The sequence below is a fragment of the Salvelinus alpinus genome, chromosome 22 (assembly GCF_045679555.1).
Source record: "Salvelinus alpinus chromosome 22, SLU_Salpinus.1, whole genome shotgun sequence".
NCBI lineage: Eukaryota > Metazoa > Chordata > Actinopteri > Salmoniformes > Salmonidae > Salvelinus > Salvelinus alpinus.
The window spans coordinates 24,337,143-24,343,142 of record NC_092107.1 but is presented as its reverse complement, the minus strand read 5'-3'; the positions used below and the strand labels follow the sequence as shown (position 1 = coordinate 24,343,142).

General features: G+C 42.1%; 1 long non-coding RNA gene across 1 annotated transcript; it reads left to right on the top strand.

Annotated features, from left to right (window-relative positions):
- Positions 1–908: 908 nt before the first annotated feature.
- Positions 909–4,316, top strand: LOC139549300 (uncharacterized). Its single transcript, XR_011669862.1, has 3 exons — positions 909–2,014; positions 2,115–2,395; positions 2,505–4,316. It is a non-coding gene; the product is annotated as an uncharacterized lncRNA (long non-coding RNA).
- The last annotated feature ends 1,684 nt before the right edge of the window (positions 4,317–6,000 follow it).

Below are 6,000 nucleotides of genomic sequence, written 5' to 3'. Positions count from 1 at the left end.
CAGTGCCATCCGTTTTGTCACCAAAGCCCCATATACTACCCACCACTGCGACCTGTACACTCTCGTTGGCTGGCCCTCGCTTCATACTCGTCGCCAAACCCACTGGCTCCAGGTCATCTACAAGACCCTGCTAGGTAAAGTCCCCCCTTATCTCAGCTCGCTGGTCACCATAGCAGCACCTACCTGTAGCACGCGCTCCAGCAGGTATATCTCTCTGGTCACCCCCAAAACCAATTCTTCCTTTGGCCGCCTCTCCTTCCAGTTCTCTGCTGCCAATGACTGGAACGAACTACAAAAATCTCTGAAACTGGAAACACTTATCTCCCTCACTAGCTTTAAGCACCAGCTGTCAGAGCAGCTCATAGATTACTGCACCTGTACATAGCCCATCTATAATTTAGCCCAAACAACTACCTCTTTACCTACTGTATTTATTTATTTATTTTGCTCCTTTGCACCCCATTATTTCTATCTCTACTTTACACTTTCTTCCACTGCAAACCAACCATTCCAGTGTTTTTTTTTTTTTACTTGCTATATTGTATTTACTTCGCCACCATGGCCTTTTTATATTTTTATTTATTTATATATATATTTTGTTTGGCTTCACCTCCCTTATCTCACCTCACTTGCTCACATTGTATATAGACTTATCTTTCACTGTATTATTGACTGTATGTTTGTTTTACTCCATGTGTAACTATGTGTTGTTGTATGTGTCGAACTGCTTTGCTTTATCTTGGCCAGGTCGCAATTGTAAATGAGAACGTGTTCTCAATTTGCCTACCTGGTTAAATAAAGGTGAAATAAAATACAAATAAAAAATGTGTGGAACGGATGTGGGTGGGGCCAGGTCTACATAAGGGTGCATATTTTTTTATAAATAAAAACATTCACAAAAACTCTGACGAAGGCCGATACGGTTCTTAATAAAGATCAGTGATACTATCAAGAGCTGTGAGGGAACTATGTACGCAACCGGATAGAAGTCATGCAGTAATCCTTTATATGATATTGTGGGTCTGTGGGAATTATTATTGTCTGAGCTAGAATCAAATAATGTAGAAGGCAATCAAATATTTTAGCGAACTATGTAAGCAACCGGAAGAAGTAATCCTTTGTGGCTGTGACGACTACCATATTTGGCTCGCTGACAAACTAACGCCAGTACTTGAACTGCGTAGCAGCATATCAGAGTAAATCACGCAGAAATGGAACGGAAATCACAGAAAATACAGTAGACGTTGTGGTGGCAGCTGTAGAGAAGTATTTGGGTATACGAGATTTGACTTCAGAGGAGTTACAGGGTGTGTTGAGTGGTGGTGACCCATCCTAAAATTATTCAAATTGTAGCCTGTTTCCTTGCGTGGGTTAACGTTGCTTGGTTGTACATCCTCAATTCTGGAACTGCAAATGTAACGTTATTATTCTTGTATGGGTTAGAATCAAATCATGTAGTAGGCAATCAAATATTTTAGAGAACTATGTCTGCAACAGGAAGGAAGTCATGCAGTAACCCTTTTAGCCACAACTTCCTAAGAAAAGCTGTGGTCTACATGTGATGTACAACAGCTGTTTACAGTTTTTTACAAACGCTTACACACTAAAGTGGTACTTGAGGCACACTCAGTGAAACCATTAAGTCATGTGCCTAATCTTCAGACCAAGTCTGCAAAACTGCAAGCACGTTATCTGCTTTACACTCAGTTTGCAATTGTAAAGCACTTTTTGCAAAACACTCAACACAGTTCTCTACATTAGACACATCATTCAAATCAGAACTTGAGCACAATAAATAGGCTTCAAGTTGGCTTTCTTGGTTTGGACCACAATGGAGGCCAATTTTGGAGAGAGGGGAGGGGAGGGGAGGGGGGGGGCTGGGACGAGGAAAACAATCACAGATGAGATCCGGGCTGTTTTGGTTGAGTTTCAGGGAGGCTGGGCAGAGGGTCCAGCCTAACTTGAGCCGCTACACTGCAGCAAGTGTCATCCGAACATTTCAAAATGAGAACAGGTAAGTAAACCTAATACCATGCTATTGTACTTACAGCACTACAGTTACCATTTCATACTGAATGAAATCTTGCACCCTAACCATTCGCACGTTTTTGCAGAATTGCTAGACAACCCTTCAATGGAGGAAGAAATCGGCTGTTCACTGCAGAGCAGGACCAACACATTGAATATGGTCATTTTAAACAACCGCATACGTCTATGACAACTGCAACCCCACATCATCACTGACAACACAACATTCAGTAACATAAATAGTGTGAGTTTATCCGCACTTGGCCGTCTCCTGAAACGCCATCAGATTCGTATGAAGCAGCTCTACAGAGTACCATTTGAGCGAAATTCTGATGGTGTGAAAAAACTGCGCTATGAATACGTACAAGTAAGCTATACTATCCTGTCATTGGTACTGTATTCCAGTGTATTGTGCTACATATTGACTGCTCTATGTCTATTCATACTGTCATGCAATAATGTCTTGTCTGTTTCAGAGTTATGGAACTAGATGCTGGATGCTACCAAATCGATCCCGCTCCAGAGTACAGTTCTCGGTGTAACGCTCATTCCTTCAACGATAAACGCGAATCCGACCATCACCCCTGGTGAAACGAAACCTCGACTCGTCAGTGAAGAGCACTTTTTGCCAGTCCTGTCTGGTCCAGCGACAGTGGGTTTGTGCCCATAGGCAACGTTGTTGCCGGTGATGTCTGGTGAGGACCTGCCTTACAACAGGCCTACAAGCCCTCAGTCCAGCCTCTCTCAGCCTATTGCGGACAGTCTGAGCACTGATGGAGGGATTGTGCATTCCTGATGTAACTCGGGCAGTTGTTGTTGCCATCCTGTACCTGTCACGCAGGTGTGATGTTCGGATGTACCAATCCTGTGCAGGTGTTGTTACACGTGGTCTGCCACTGCGAGGACGATCAGCTGTCTGTCCTGTCCCACTGTAGCACTGTCTTAGGCGTCTCACAGTACAGACATTGCAATTTATTGCCCTGGCCACATCTGCAGTCCTCATGCCTCCTTGCAGCATGCCTAAGGCACGTTCACGCAGATGAGCAGGGACCCTGGGCATCTTTCTTTTGGTGTTTTTCAGAGTCAGTAGAAAGGCCTCTTTAGTGTCCTAAGTTTTCATAACTGTGACCTTAATTCCCTACCGTCTGTAAGCTGTTAGTGTCTTAACGACCGTTCCACAGGTGCATGTTCATTAATTGTTTATGGTTCATTGAACAAGCATGGGAAACAGTGTTTAAACCCTTTACAATGAAGATCTGTGAAGTTATTTGGATTTTTACGAATTCTGTTTGAAAGACAGGGTCCTGAAGAAGGGACGTTTCTTGTTTTGCTGAGTTTAGTAACAAGCCTACTTGTTTATCTTCTACTGTATTTGTTTTGTCTGTTACTGTTCATCCCGAAATCTGGATGAAAATACAACGTTTAGAGAAAGAAATGCATTACATTTTTTACCCCCTTGTATTTCTGTTTATTGTGTAAATATATACTAAATATGCATATATACTGTATATATTTGTGCACATACATGAGTGCTATGACAAAATGCCGTGGACTCCACTGAACATGCAAAAGACACAAGATAGTAGTGTTTGTCACATCTGTGTGTAGTTGGTTTGTATAAGAGCTAATAATTTGATGGTTTGTGTGTAGAGTTTTGATGCTAAAACACAATTTTGAGGAGTTAAAATAGTTTTGAATGAAGTGTTTGGTTTTGCAAGAGATGTGTGATGTTTTGTGTGTGTTTTGGCATTTTGTGTAGTCTAGAGAAAAGGAGCCATAGTTTCAGAAATCATGCGCAAGCAATTGTCAAACTAATGCTCTGTCATGCGTGTGGGCTACTGTATTTACAAAACAATGTACATTTCTGTGTGTGATTGGTAAAATAACACTAAAATGGCCTAAGCATTTAACAAATGACTGACATTTGTCATCGGAAAGATGGATTTAGCACCTTGTCCAAGAGGAGGACAAACATGAGCTTTTCTTTTGGGGCAAAGAAAAAGAAGGCGGATGAGCTCTCTTTGACTAGGGCTAAGCCTACATATCAGTATTGGAGTTGAGTTGATCCCATTACAGGAATTCTAGTACCAGAAAACCATCTGATCTGCAACGAGTTGTTTTGCAATGTACAGAGTTCGCTCAGAGACGGAAAAGGAAGCAAGGCATCCATCCCACTGTTTTGTTTTGTTCGTTTTTTGCCTACGGGAGTGTATTTTCTGGCTTTCCATGTCACCATGAATCTCAGTGTTTGAAAATCACTTTAAAAAATAAAAAAAGTTTTAACTTTTTATGTCATCGCGTAGAACTTTTTAACTTGATTTCTTCTACAAAACATACAGATGATGTTTTCACATTATGTTGACAGTGATATTGTGCAGGAGATAATGAAAATAAGATTGAAAAGTGATGAAGCAGCCCTTTAAGAAGATAAATTGTAGGAATAGGCAGGGTTTATGACTTTGGCTGTGGAAACTAGTGACGACTACCATCTTTGGCTCGCTGACAAACGAGCCAATACTTGAACTGCGCAGCCGCAGATCAGAGAAGCGGGGAGGGAGGTTGTACAGAATTAGGTAGACAATGATTGATAGCACAGTAGGTGGCGGCATACACCTTAAATGTTTGTTTGTGAACCGCCAAGATATCATAGAAGAAGAAGTAGAACTTCACTGCCGAAATGGAACGTAAATCACAGAAAATAGATATGGTGCCGGCCGCTACAGAGAAGTATTTGAGTATACGAGATTTGATTTCAGAAGAGTTACAGGGTGTGTTGAGTGGTGGTATCCTGTTCTTCCAGACCATTGGCATGGTGCAGGAGCAGAAAGGGTCAAGGTAGTGGGTTTTTAATGAGCTGGAGGTGGATATTGCAATTTTAGGTGTTCCAGTGGAGGACACTAAACCACTGCTGGTGGTGGTTGAGGCTGTGTAGGTGGGGCTGAGGGAAGGGCTGGTTCCTCAGTACACTTAGAGAGTTTACCACCCATGATTTCTAATTGGTTTCTTAGTCCTGTATTGTAACACTAAATTACTTACATTTTTCTTATCTCCGTTTTTTTTATTGTTACTTTATAAAATCTCTAGTAACCCATTATACACACATTTATTACTTAATCTCTCTTCAACCAACTACGTCTCTCAACAGACACAATTCTACCTGACCACTTCTCGATCACATCCTCTCTATACTCAACCCGTCCTAATCCAAACCAAACAATTACAGTCAAATTTCTGACTAATCTGAAAACAAGGCTCCCTAAATTTTTATCAGCATATATAATGCACGACCCGGGCTGGCAAAACCCTGGATCATTGTTATTCTAACTTCCGCGACGCATATAAAGCCCTCCCACGCCCTCCTTTCGGAAAATCTGAGCACGACTCCATTTTGTTGCTTCCAGCCTATAGACAGAAACTAAAACAGGAAGCGCCCGTGCTTAGGTCTGTTCAACGCTGGTCCGACCAATCGGATTCCACGCCTCAAGATTGCTTCAATCACGTAGACTGGGATATGTTCCGCTTCTACACCTGCATTGCTTGCTGTTTGGGGTTTTAGGCTGGGTGTCTGTACAGCACTTCGAGATATTAGCTGATGTACGAAGGGCTATATAAAATAAACTTGATTTGCATAGCGTCGGACAATAACATTGATGAATACGCTGATTCGGTGAGCGAGTTCATTAGCAAGTGCATCGGTGATGTTGTACCCACAGAGTCTATTAAAACATTCCCCAACCACAAACCGTGGATTGATGGCAGCATTCGCGCAAAACTGAACACGAACCACTGCTTTTAATCAGGGCAAGGGGACCGGAAACATGACCGAATACAAACAGTGTAGCTATTCCCTCCGCAAGGCAATCAAACAAGCTAAGGGTCTGTAGAGACAAAGTTGAGTCGCAATTCAACGGCTCAGACACGAGAGGTATGTGGCAGCGTTTACAGTCAATCACGGACTACAAAAGGAAAACC